The sequence below is a fragment of the Lagopus leucura genome, unplaced genomic scaffold, assembly GCF_019238085.1.
Source record: "Lagopus leucura isolate 7727_CA_CO unplaced genomic scaffold, USGS_WTPT01 Super-Scaffold_100016, whole genome shotgun sequence".
In the NCBI taxonomy this organism is placed as follows: Eukaryota; Metazoa; Chordata; class Aves; order Galliformes; family Phasianidae; genus Lagopus; species Lagopus leucura.
Window position 1 is genome coordinate 4,059,494 of NW_024962270.1, and position 11,797 is coordinate 4,071,290.

The 11,797-nt window shown below is 36.8% G+C and overlaps 1 long non-coding RNA gene across 1 annotated transcript; it reads left to right on the top strand.

Moving 5' to 3' along the window:
- The first annotated feature begins 1,589 nt into the window (after positions 1-1,589).
- Positions 1,590-5,556, top strand: LOC122182830. Its single transcript, XR_006180020.1, has 3 exons — positions 1,590-1,609; positions 2,650-2,728; positions 5,487-5,556. It is a non-coding gene; the product is annotated as an uncharacterized LOC122182830 (long non-coding RNA).
- The last annotated feature ends 6,241 nt before the right edge of the window (positions 5,557-11,797 follow it).

Sequence of the window (11,797 nt, forward strand, 5' to 3'; positions counted from 1 at the left end):
CACAGTATCCATTTTTCATTTGTCTGTTCATTATTGAGATACAAAAAGAGGATTTATATTTTTTGGATGTCTACAATTGCAGCTTAGTGTGGCATAGGTGAATGGAAGTACTTTCTCAGTGCTTCTGTAAGAAACTAGTAAGATAAGTGAAGAACACCATGTGACCTAAAAGAAAAAGTAAACCTTTACAACATCAAGCAAGGACTTAGTAATCTGATTCCTTTTTATGCTGTTGAATGAATCATAAAATATCTGTGCAAATAGCAGAAACTGATTTTACAGTATTCAACCACCTGATGTGAATGTATATATTACAACTATTTTACAATATAGTTAAGTGACAATTGTGCAAGCATTCTTCTGAGTTACTGGGAGCTGGTAATAGTTAACTAAGAACACCCTGTAGTTTAGGACTGTGGTCTGTTTTTTACACTTATTGGTGAACAATGTAGAAATGAAAGCCCTTCTTGAGTAATCATATGCAATGAATAGATTGCTGATATCTTCTTTAGCAGCCTATTGCAATATGGTAAAAGTTACTGTCACCTATTACAAACTGATCTGGACAACTGACTCTGTGTTGCTTATTACACTGGTAATATCTTTAACGTTCTATACATTTGAACTACTGTTGGAAGTGCATCAGAAATTTGCTGTAGAGATCTGGAGTCCTGGTGGATAAAAGTTAATGCTGCATCTTTCTGTTGCCTATAAGCAGAGGAGAATAAAACCTTGCCAATTCAGTATCTGTGAACAAGTTGAACCATATGTGACAGCATGTTTTTTAGGTGTGTTAGTTAAAACATTTCAAAAACTATACTTCCTTTTTCAATAATGAATCCTATTTTATACCACATGTTGGATATCATGAAATGTTTATTTCCTGACATAAAATTGGATCGCCCAAAAGAAAAATGGTGAATAGAATTTGGAGACCTTTTAAAATCAGAACCTCTTCTGAGTTACAGGCATTGTGCTAGGTTTTCATTTTTGAGATAACTTCATACAAGGTGATTCAGATGCAGAAAACCTGAAGTAGCAAAGAATTGATTTTATTGACTACTTAGTAGTTTATTTCATAGTGAATTGAATACTAATTAATGATCTATTATATGTTCACACTGATTTGAACTTGCTGAATATTTTTTAATTTTAAATATGTATCATTGGCCCTACTATTACAGAGCTTTCAGTTAAATACAGTCATAACAATGCAGGTGTGTTTTATTACATCAGCTAAACAACCATAAAAGTGCAGATGTGTGTAACAGGTTTGTGATGTGACACTTGTATAGACTAAAACAAGCTATCTTTATATGAGTTAAGAGGTAATCACTAGAGCTGAGCTTTCTGATTGCCCTTCCTCCATCATTTTCTCTCCAGCTCCAGCATTTTACCAGAGTGTGCAGTGACTCACTTCCCCATTTTATTTTCTCTCACAGATGGCATCATTTCATCTCATGCTCTGAAAGTGACAAGTTACACTGTGGCACTGACTTTATTGTATTAGCCTGTGCTGGCTGTGCTGAATTTATAAACCATGGAGCAACTTTCTTTGGCTCTATCTCGCACAACAGAAGGTGAAGTAAGAAAACACTGGGAAACTAATGTAAGACTTGAGATACTCCTGATGTAACTTTGAGCATGAAGGCAGTATAAGTAAGATCTTTACTGATCACCATGTAGTAGCACTAAAAGCGATTGCTGTTCTGTGTTTTTTTTCCTCCCTCTTAGCATGCCCGGGAACGCAGAGACCTGTGGCTGACTCACAGGCTGATGTTGTCATTTTGGCACACAGTCAGTAAAATGCTGCCAGTTCTGTCTTACTGCATAGGATCTGTTTGCCTGGAGCTTTTAAATCTTTTCCAGAGCTGACAGTTTTGGTGGAAAGGTAACCTAAACATCCCCAAACACTTGACTTTAAAACTGTGAGGCACAAATTACGTAATCTCTCAACAGAGTGAAAAATATTCCAAAAATCCAGTACGGAAGGATTATTGGTTTTGTTAGTGTTTATTTTTCCCCTCTGTTATGATAGGCACTCTATTTTGTTGAAGGGAAAAAATATGCTGTGAAAGACCTTTGAACACCCCCCACACACACCCTAAGCATGCACACTATTTTCTGTGTTCCTAGATGTGTGAGATGTGAGCAGTGTGGTGCAGGTTGTAAGGAGAGAAAGCAATATTAAGACTTGCAGTAGATGGTTGATTCAGAAGAGGTTTGGTAGTGATGAAACAGATCTGCACCTGCTGAATAGGACCTCAAAATAAAGCTCACAAATGCACAGATAGGTCTTTGATTTATTTTAAGACACAGGCTTTTTGATCCAGGCAAGTTTTATCGGCCAATAGTCTTCAACTCCAGAGTAATTTTTGCAGTATTTTACTGCTCTTTCTACCAGTATTGCTGTCGAGTCCTGAGAGCAACATACTTTTGAGTCAGTATGAGAAATTTTGGAAATACAAAACATTATTGGTATCACTTATTTTTCTTGTATCTTTTGTAAGGACCTTACAAAAGCCTATTTTCTATCCCAAGCAGAGTGTTATTTTCGTAGCTTACTTTAAGCCGAAGGGGAGATTCTGGAGGAATTCTCTGCAATGAAATTACTTTGCTGCATTAAGAATTATGTTTTTTTTTTTTCAGTGACTTTTCAAGAGAATCATCTTTTTGGGTTGATTTGGAAGGTTGAAGGAGGAGCCAAGATAACAAAAATCTATTTCAAGTAAATAAGTGTATGTTCTTGCCTGGTGATTCCTGTAGTGGCTTTTCCTGTACATATGAATGAAAGACCTGGAGTATATTTTTTCTACCTAAAAACTTTAACAGCTATTTTCAAGGAAATAAGACAATTTTTTAAGCTTTCAACACTCTATTGTGGTGAGTAGTTTATTAAGCAGGTCTCATAGGTCTCACTTAAGGATTATTTTAGCATAGGATACAGGAAAATGAGGCACCATCAATGTCGAGGTCATGTATGTTGGTGAAAACGTTCCTTCAGATGCCTTCCCTTTGCTCTGATGCAGGATTTTGTTCTTTGTTCTCACTGGTTGTGTCTCAGGATGCATTTTTTCATGCTTCTTCTAAGACTGAGCCCTCATTAATGTTGAGACTTTAATTGCTGCTGTGAATAGCTTTCTCTCAGCCATTTTCCTTTGTGGAATTTTAATTGAAGACCTAGAACAATTGCACGTATCTTTAGTGGAGATGAGAGGGAGAAAACAGAGAAAAGTAGCATGTTTGTGTATCTCCAGCTAGGATTTAACAGCCTTTATTTACTAGTTACCTAGGAATAGTTGGATTTAAGTATGAAAGTATTTTCTTCAGGTTGCAGTGTTTACTACAGCAGTAGATCTTCCCTGTGGCTTAATGCCAGCTTCCAAAATTAGTGGAGATTGCTCTGTCACACCAAAATAAATCTGACCATGTCTTGATGTACTGATCAAACTTGACTCTAAATACGTGCCTGTGTATACAGAATGAAGACTCAAGACCAGCAAATTCAATTTAATTTGCTTATGCTTTTTCAGAGAAAAAAACAACACAAAAAAGGCATATGTTGTCAGGTAAAATTTGCATGTAAACAGGAATGCTTTTTTAAAATCACAAAACACATAGGAAAATTATGCTTCAATACATTTACAGTTGCTATCAGTTTCTTACATCGGAAGGTTTACATACGTGAGAAGAGCATTTTGTCTGAAATGAGCTTCTGTAGGAAAGGATTTTTGCTGTTTTTTAGCCTTTATCCATCTTCCAGGTTATAGGAGGTCTTTTAAAACTCAGTATTTAAATGTACCCTGCAGCAGAGCACATTTGGACCCTAGAACATGGAATGATCTGTTTTAATCGTAGGAACACAGCAAATCCAGCATTCCTGGGCAGTGACAGAAAGATACAGTTCAGACTTCCTTAGAAATAGTAAATGGGTAAATCACAATTAATCTTTTCTAAGAGTGTGTGCAAACTGTTGCAAGACAATGAATCAAGTTTAAATTAGTTTAACCACTTGAAAGATGACTTCCATAATGTACTTCATTATCATGAATAATTCTGCCCCTTTGATTATAAGGTGGTAGTAAATAATGAAAGAATTTAGATGGAAATTAGGCAATACTTCACTTTGTTTAATAACAGTGCCTTTGAATTTCATCCTGACCTTTAACAAAGACTTTGTATGAACGCACAACAGGTTGCAAATGGGGGGAGGGCTGATTTAAGAGGGAAAAACAGAACTGTGAAGAAATGTAGTGGATAAAATGAAAAACATTTTGTTACCTGATTACCGAGTCTTCCCTTGAACCTTTAAAGTCTTCTAAGAAACAGAAGCAAAATAAAAGATTAGGGCAAATTTTATGAGGGTCTTCTTTTGGATAACTAAAGAATTAAATGGATTTGTAAGTGAATGCTTTCCTATATGTTTTGATGAGTCAAAAGATGTTGCACAGAGAATTAGAACAGATGTTTTTATTGTGATTTTCAGTTGATATCTCAATATTCTTCTAAAGAGGCTTTTTGTTGTACAGTAGAAGAAGAGGCCTATTCCATAAAAGTAGGTGTCATCTGGAATGTGGGGGCTGTAATATACAATGTTATTGTTGATGTAATGGTTTGAATTGAAGACTTCTACAGACTGGGTGTATTTTTTATAATTAGTTTAACTCTCTCTCAGACTCTCCTGGAGTAGAGCTTGTACATATTAATGAATAAATAAATAAAATTACGGAGATGGAGAAAAAGTAGTTAGGCATTTGGAACTGTGGAATAGGCAATCACATATATATATTTTTCCAGGGTACTCTACAAGAAATAAGTGCTCAGCTTTCTGGAAACAAATGACTGTTTCAGTTAGCAAGCAGTAAGAATAAATATGCAGACTAGAACATGATGCTGAGGACAGTGTGTTGCCAACAAACTCTAGTCTAATCAGGGGATTTGCCTCAAAAATGTGCTCCTCATACAAATGAAAACGATTATCTAATGAGCACAGTTTAGACATGAACAATGTATATTTTTACTATTGTAATTTTTTTGTTTGCCTCACAGAATCACAGAATCACAGAATCACAGAATCACCCGGGTTGGAAGGGACCCCAAGGATCATGTAGTTCCAATCCCCCTGCCTAGCAGGGCCACCAAACATACACATTCAGATCAGGTTGCCCAGGACCCCGTCCAACCTGGCCTTAAACACGTCCAAGGACGGGGCATCCACAACCTCCCTGGGCAGCCCGTTCCAGGGCCTAACCACTCTCCTAGTAAAGAACTTCCCCCTAACATCCAACCTAAATCTTCCCTCCTTCAACTTAAAACCATTTCCCCTAGTCCTGCTGTTATCAGCCCTTCTGAACAGTTTACTCCCCTCCTGGGTGTGCCTCCTCTAGTCTTTCAGATCTTTACTTTGCAACTTTGTTACCAATAGGTTCTGTGAGCGATTTCAGATAATGAACAGAAGATAAATCAAATTTCTCCTTACTTTACAGGCAAATGCAGTTGTCTGCCAGGTCAACGCTGGACCAGCCAGAATCTGTGATAATAAGAACAATATGAAACAGAATTTGAATTAATGTTACCTTGCCTTTCAGTAGGTTTATTGACTTGAATGTTGTATTATGTCTTAATCAATGTGTATGTATTAGGTCTTAATCAATGTGGATTCTAGTTGATTTGTAGTGGAAAGTGCTACAAAAGCAGAAAAGCTACAAAGTGCTTTTCAGACATATTCATAGGCTTGCCAATAGCAGAGCCACAGGCAAATAATGTTCTTACTGAATGAAAATAGGAGGAGATAGAGTTCCAAACTTCTAGAAAAAGCAGACCCAAGAAACAATTGGACCAACACTGTGAGAAGATAAGCCATTCCAATTTATATGTGTTATTAAGGTATTCTATTGATATACGTTATATCATTTAATACATGCTATTAAAATGCTTTTAAATGGGTAGATGAGTTCACCAATGAAAATTCTGGAACAGAGCAGTCCATTGTTTCTAAGTTAACTTGATAGTCAGGTTAGAATTTGTGGGGACTAGAGGGCAGTCTTTTAAAACTATATTTGTTCAGTAATCATTAAATTAGTTTTACCTAGATGTTATAAACAGTGGTTCAGTGCTATCACTATCACCAGGCAAAGAACTGATTATGCCAGGTGCATCAACTCACCACAGTAATCAAATCGAAACTTGTCCACAAAGCAGAGTTATATCTAAAGCTCTTTGAAACAGGAGTTCATGGTGTGCATCTAGTTAAATCTACCTATATAACCTTGTACGGATTCCACCATTTATGAGAAAAGAGGTGCATCACATGGATGTTGGCTTCCCAGCTGACTTCTAAAGTAAGAAAACAGCAGTGATTCATGAACTTGGCAGGGATTCTTTCAAGTATGAGATTACTAAAAAATATGTACTACTTTAGATACTGTATTTCATACTAATATTTCAAGCATTTAGAGCTTTGTTGTTATAAATACGTTGCAGGAGAAATTAAGTTTATTAATGTAGAAAATGTCCATGTAGAAAACATGCTCTTTATGGCCCTCTTTCTTAACATATGTGTTCAAAGTTCTCATTTCACTGTTTAATTGCTTTCAACAATATGTAAAAAATAGTATTTTATGTGGCTTAGTCAACTGATTTACGAGTAAGCATTCTTTCAAATGTAGGTATTAAAAAGTACTCAGATGAAAGAGGTAAAATGTGCAAGCCCAACCTTTCTGTCTTTGAGGGCAGAGACCAAACCTAAATGTAATAGAAGACATTGATAAAATGTTTGTTCAGTGACACATGATGGCTTTATAGCAGTCATAGCAATAAATCCAGTGGGACAGTATTCAAAATATATTTTATCAAGTTCTTCATAGTTAGATATAATCCTGAAATAAAACCAATCTATATTTGTAAATATGGATTAGAAGCATGAAAGTGCTGCTTATTGTCAACATTTAGACTGGGTAGTTTCTACACTGGCAGATCTAGTTGGAACTTTGAGATGAACCTATTCCAGTTATTTCCTTACAGTAAGTTCTTCAAAGATAAAAAGGCTTTTAAATCAGGAAAATCCGGGACATGCATTGAATATCCATTGAAATGCCTAAGTCTTTAAAGGTATGTAAGATAAAGCACAACTGGAAGACATACATCTGTGTTCCCTCTGCCTCTTCTGCATCCTTTAGGGGCAGGTTCTTTCTCCCAATCATAGCTTCACTCGACTTATTATTCATTTTGAACAGGAGAAAACCACACAGCCAGGTCTGGTTGCATCTTCTGTGTTCCCAAGAAGGGGAAGGTACAGTCTCCTTTTGAGCTCCTTTTGTAGTTGTCTTTTTCTCAGCACTGCCCTGTATCATGCTTCCTCTCTACATCACATAGTTCTGAGCATTCTTACTGTTTCCCAAGTCTTTCCTCTTTTCATGGTGCATAGTGCAGGCATTCAGAACAAGTCAATATGTAACGGATGATGACAGTGAAATTTTGAAGGTGCATTTTAAATTTCAGAAATGAACTTGAAACTAGACATGTTGGACAAATAGAAAAATGAGATAGATCAGTTTCTCCTCTGTGGAAACAGATATTGTCTACAGGGAGACCTTGGTCTCACTTCTTAGTAGATCTGAAACAGAAGGGAGACAAGACAAATTGGTCAGGGAGTGCTTTAGCAGAATTCTGAAATAAAAATAATGCACTGGGTGGGAGTACTTTTTGCATTGCAAATAGTTTGAAACAGTCTTAGTTTTTTGGCCAACTTTATACATAATTGTGAATCTAAGATGTTCTTGGCATGTTTCAGCTTCTGTCTTGTTAGAAGATGTTAGCTCCCTCCAAGCTGTTTTATTTTAGTCTGGTTGCTGTGACAGCCACAAGGCAAAATTCAGCTGTTCTGGGAAGAGGGTCGGGTGCTGGCCTGCTTCTATGAAAGTGGAAAGGGTGTGGGGAAATGGTCAAGTAGAATAGAGAACTGCAGGGGAAAAATAGAGAGGGGAAAATAGAACAACATAAAAGCTACAGAATTAAACTTGTGCTATGAACAGAATGAGTGCTGATTGTTGCTTGTGGAAGAGTCTCATTGCTTCCAGCAGAATTGAGCTATGGTACCCTGACCTATCCCTATTAACAGCAGCAGCAGCACCAACCTGATGCTGTGATTGAGAAAAGGAGCCCTTTGCTCTTCTGTTACACAGCAGCAGTCTATGCCCTAGGTGCTTAATTTCAGTGCTTTCAACAGAGGTGTGTATAGCATAGTGTAGAAAGTACAGAGGCTTCATCTTGGCCTACCAAAGGGTTTGGTTCTGATTTATCCTGTGGGCATATACTTTTAACTGCACATCACCAGTTGTGTTAAAAACTTAATGTCCATTACCATTAAGATGTTAGAAGACAATTGATAAACCTCTTAAATGAATGTATATAGTAAAACAAATTAAAATGAGTTCTATGAATTCAGTTAAAGTGTTTTTTATCTTTAAATGTAAAAGCTCTTATTGTACTTTTTTTTTGTAATACTTTGTGTTCTACTATTTCATGTACTTCGTCTGTACAACACGGTTCTGTGTTAGGGTGGAGGCTGGTCACAAGCAGTGTCCCTCAGTGGTCGGTCTTGAGACCAGTGTTCTTCAACGTCTTCATCAATGACATAGATGATGACATCGAGTGCACCCTCAGCAAGTTTGCAGATGAGTCCAAGCTGAGTGGTGCAATCAATACATTGCAGGGAAGGGAAGCCATCCAGAGGAACCTGGATAGGCTGGAGAAGTGACCCCCCCCTGAAAACCTGATGAGGTTCAGTAAGGTGAACTGCTGGGTACTGCTCTTGGGTTGGGGCAATCCCAGGCATTTATGCAAACTGGGTGGTTTTGCAGGACTGTTAAGCATGACTGTTTTGGAAGTCTCTTTGCTTTAGGGCTGAGCTGGGAAGCTCAGGACTTGCAACACTAATGAGGAGAAAGATATGCAGTCACTACAGAGAGGAATCCTCTCTCTCCCCTCCAAAAAAAAAATTGCAGCTTTCTCATTAAGTAGCATGGCAAGAACACAGACACACAATTAAATGAGCAGGTAGCAAATTAAAAATTTTCTCTAACCAATTCTAGTCTGCTGGCACTGCAAAACTGTATGTTCTACCTTCCCTGCTCTTCTTGTACTCTGTGTGTCTGTGAATATCCCAGCGTTCTTAGGTGTGCTACTGACTGGTGCAATGTGTTCTCCTCCACTGGGAGTGTGTGGCTGGCCACTTGGCATTTGTTATGTGCCCAGGACTACAAATAGACTTGTACCTTAGGAGTGATGTAATTCAATGCCATAATAGTTGTTGTTGCTTTTAACATTAAGGAGCATTGTATTGTAATTGAACATAATAGTGTGAAAAGTAACAGAATTGTAAATTAGTAATAGCCATGTATATATTAGCTTGTTGGTTACCAATAATTATATTCATTTTTTTAATAGTGTGTTGCTTAATAAATATCATTATCTCTTAAGTTAATTTTGACTTGGACCGCAATTCAGGAAGTGGAAATAGGGCCACATGGGCTTCAGCTAGGTCTCAAAGGATGAATCTTTGCAGAGCAATGAAGATCATAGGTCTCTGTAAGCAAATGAAAGTGTTAGTAAATAAGAAAGATTAAAAACAGTGTGTTTGTTAAAGTCTCCAAAAAATTATAAATAATCATGAGTTTATAGTGGTCAGTGGGAACTGGCTTGGGAAAGCAGATGTTCCAGTTTTGGAGAATACAGTGTCTCTGTGTTGATGCTAACATAGCAACCATTCCCGAGTCACAACAATGAAGAATTGTATTTGCACTGTTTTCCAAATTTTGCATCAGTATCTTAGCAAATATTTATTGCAAATGTTTCATATAAAATTAACTGTTTTCATTCTGATAAATCTGAGAATTCCATTGGCAGCAATTCTTGTAAATATTTTGCTTCCGAGTACATACATAATCAGAAAACAACTGGGCTGAGGGAAACTTGGGAGGTCATCTAATCCTTTGAACTGCTCCATGAATCTTTATCTCTTCTTGATAGCTTTGGGTGAAATATTTTCAAAATTGCAGTAAGTAGCATGTTCCAGATCTTCACTCCTTTCTTGTCTTCTGATTAATTTAACTGGCAGCTTTGAAAAGTCACCATTCTTGTCCTATTCAGTAGATGCAGAATTCATGTCTTCCTTTTATATTTGCAGTAGATTTTCTTACTGTTTTCTAGTATGCATTTTCAATTTCTGGATGCCCATAGTAGACAAACAGTGGGTTTTTTTCTTGTTTTTGTTTCTTTGTTTTACATTTTCCTCAGAAACTGTTTTCTAAAGCTCTTCATTTTGTTGGTCTGCTTGTGAGGTATAACCTTATGCCAATTCTGGCACTACTCAGGGAAGTGGAAGACTTGCCTCATGAGGCATTCATATTTATATCTTGTTGAATATGAACATTTTTTTCGCACTTCATGTGTTAATTTCATGTATTTATTTCTCATCACCTTCCAGTTCTCATTTTGAATTAGTTTTTCTGATTATCCTTATTGATTTGTACTGCTCTATCCTGTTTTTTTAATTACAGTCTACTCCTGCAGCACTTCTCCCATGTGTGCAGTACAGTGCCAAGCCTTGCCCCTCTCTTCCCCCTCCCCCCCTTTTTGTGTGAGAAGATGCAACTTGAGTACTTACCTGTTAATTGTAACCACTTCTGTGGAAGTGATGGAAGTAGAGATTATATGTATTGTGCCTGAACAAGGGGCAGAGGAAAAAGTCTTAAAAAGATATAAATATTATCAACCTTCTTCAATGAGGACAGAAGTCATTGTGAATTAGTGCATTAATGCATTATATGATTATTATCTCATAAGAGAAAGGTTGAGGGATTAGATTAGAAAGCTGATTGATATGTATAAAGCTCCAAGATTTCTGTTTATTCTTTAAGATTGGTACAAGTGAAAATTTGCTGAGTAAGAATGCTTAGGAACAGTGGCAATGGGACTGGCAGGAGTGTAGCTAGCCTAAACAGTAAAAGAATAATCTGTCTTTCTTTGTGGTGTGCAAAGCAATAACCTTTTGTTCAGACTGATTAATAATCGAAGCAGAGCTGGGGCATTTAATTGATCTCTAAAACACTTTGTTGTGAGTGTAATACAAAGTAGTAGACATTAGGAAACATAATGATAGTGGTATTAACAGAAAAGAGGAGACTTTCCATTCATGATGTGAAAAATGTGGGTTTTTTGTTGTGGTGGTGTTGTTTTGGTCCAGCTTTCTGTTGTACGCAAACAAGTGTCAACTCTTGCAGGAGTGTATTTTGTGTTAACTGTTCATGCAGAATTTGAATATGATGCTGTGCTTCTGTGCATAAAACATTATAGCCATTAATATAAAGGCCATTGGAGAACGTTGATGTTACTTCATCATAAAAGAACAAACATCTCAAAATTTTTAAAGAACACTTTATATGAATAACTGGCTTCTTAGGGTGGTCTGATTTGCGTATCAGACTGGACAGATTATCTATTCTATCATAAATGGAACCCAGTGAAGTAAGGAGCAGAATTTCAAGCACTCCAGACATATATTTATTGACTAGCACTAAGAGACTATTTGGTTCATGCGCTGCCTTGATTACAGATCCTTACCATTTCATGATGTATTGATTAAAGAGTCCATGTATTGAACATCGGCTTCTGTGTTCTACTCTACAGTCAGCTACAACAGACTGAACAAGACTTGCCAAAAAAAAAAAAAAAGAAAGAAATATATCTTGACATGTGAAAATTGCATTTCCTGTAGAAAGGTTTCTTAAAGCTGGAA